Below are 2441 nucleotides of genomic sequence, written 5' to 3'. Positions count from 1 at the left end.
TAACTGTTGCGGTTCCTGTTTCCCCACCACACATGGACACAGACCCCACAGCTACCAAGCCGACTGCACGAGGAAGTTGTAATTCAACACCTGCTCTTCATCCATCAAAGGCATGGGTGGCTGCCGGTGTCACCAGTCACCACACTGCCATGGGGCCATTCCAGCCCAGAGCAAAAAGCCCGATGCCCCGGTTGGCTTGTGTAACCTGATCATGTGCAGAGTTAGGGTTTCCCTTCTGCCACTAGAAGTAGTGATCCCTCTCTGTGGGGTTCCTTGAGATCTTCGGGGTGGGGCTTGTGTGGAGAAGCCCACAATGGGAGCGCTGGCCTGGCCTCAGGTCTCCTTATGCTTTAGTCCCCTCTGCTCTCCAGATGGCCATGACGCCCCTCGGGGCTCCCCACCTCCATGGCTCCCTCCCAGGCTGCCCCCATCTTCCCTCCTCCTAGTCAGTCGTTAGGGGTGGTCCCGTCAATGTGGGAGATCTGAGCAACATCAGCCAGTCTCAGAGCTGAAACAGAATCTAGAGACCCACTGCTCTGGGCAGACCCCTGGTCTGTCATTTTATTAATGGAGAAACCGAGACCCAGAGAGGCTTGGCAGCTTGTCCACGGTTGCACAGCTTGTTAGAGGCAAGTTTGCAGCTAAGGCCAAATTCTCTATTTCTGGAGAGCTCTGAGCTCTTCTCCTGAAATTTCCCCTGAAATTACTCAAGTCTACAGGCTTCTGTAGGCCAGCTGGGGTCAGCTTGTTTCTGCCCAGTATCCTTCTCTCCTAGACTTCCTGAGAAGTTAGTGTTTTCTGTCTAGTTCCCTGCTCCCTCTGATTTAGCCCTCCGTTTCCTCCGAGCTTCCCTGTCCTGTCAAGCTCTTCCGTATTCTCTGCTTCTGGTCCAGCTGCCCTCTCCCACCCAGCTCCAAAGCCTCTCTGCCCCTCTTAGCCAGGCTGGCGGCTCTCACTTTCCCATTACCAGTTGGCCCTTAGCAATTAGTCCTGACTGTTGGATTATGTAAACAGTGGCTCAATGTGGAGTATGGCCCTGTAATCACAGGCCAGTCCCTGCACCACTGTCCCATGGGCATTTGTGTAGCTGTCTTGTACTAAAACACTGTTCTTCTCTGATTGCAGGCTTGTGGGTAACATTCTTCTGAGGGCTCTTGGGAGGATGGAGCATCACCCTTTATGGTACAGAAGCAATCCTTCTGTTGATCAACCTGGCAGTCCCCAAGGCATTGCACTCTGGCAAGCTTGCCAGAGCAGCACACAAGAAAGCCATTCTTTTCTCTTTGAGGAGTGAAGCAGAGGCAGTTCATAGAAATCATATCTAAAGCCTTTACCCCCAGGCTTAGCATAATAGAGCCTTAACTTACATTTTGCTAAGAGACTATTTACCCTGGTTCAGAGCTCTCAAGGCTGATGTAAATCCAAATCACCCAGGGAAGCTGTTTAAAAATAAGTTCCTCCGCATCTCCCCACCCCCAGCTTTCAGAACAGTCCCTGAGAGCAGAGTGTGTTTGTCGGGGGCAGGGTGGGTGGTCTAAGGAACTTCATATTTTAAACTCTCTACATGATTCTGATGGTTGGCTAAATTGAGAAGCACTGCCTAGACAGGTAACAGAGGCTGTGGTGAGGCTGTTAGGACGTGTTGGTAGGGAAAAGAATGCAGAGAAGGGTCCCAAGAGCATGGAGAATGAGGTCATACAGTTAAGCCCTTTGAGGCTGGACATATATTCTAGAACAGGCTATATGGAGACAGATTCTAGGTTCTTCTCTATATATGGCAGTGCTTCTTGGTCAAGAGTATCTTCTTCAGGGTCACATTATCTCTAACACACAGGCTGGGAAACCACTGGGCCCTGGTCACTCTAACCTCCTGCGCTGCCAGGCACATAGGATGGCAGGCCTCTGGGGCTTCTGGGCAAAGCCGATCAATGTCTTCAATGTTTCCTACCCTGGCCCCACACAGTGAAAGTTATTGAATAGTGTTGGTAAGTCTCACTCTGACAAGACCATTAGCTTTTTATTCCCCGTGAGTCTGATGACAAGAAAAACACATTTTGAAAATATGTGACTGACACACCTTTGCCTCTATCACTTCCAAAATCCTATCATCTATCTATCTATCTATCTATCTATCTATCTATCTATCTATCAAAAAATTTAGCAGCTTTTATACATCAACCAGTACCTGAAGGTGGTTTGCACTGGAAACCCGGGTGACCATAGTGGATGTGTGTCCACCCTGTCTCTCCTGGCAAAGACCAGTAGCCATGTTCCTGTTGGGTGACCTGCCCCAATCCTGGCTTGTTTTAATCAGGGGTCATTCCAAACAGACCCAATCTTATTTTCTCTTCCAATAAACAATAATCAGAACTGAGAAAATGGAGCCAGTATCTATTTAGACCTATAAACTGAATACTCATGAACACTGGAGGCATTTTCTG

This window comes from Canis lupus, chromosome 29, assembly GCF_048164855.1.
Source record: "Canis lupus baileyi chromosome 29, mCanLup2.hap1, whole genome shotgun sequence".
In the NCBI taxonomy this organism is placed as follows: Eukaryota; Metazoa; Chordata; class Mammalia; order Carnivora; family Canidae; genus Canis; species Canis lupus.
Note: the sequence above shows the minus strand (reverse complement) of the source record.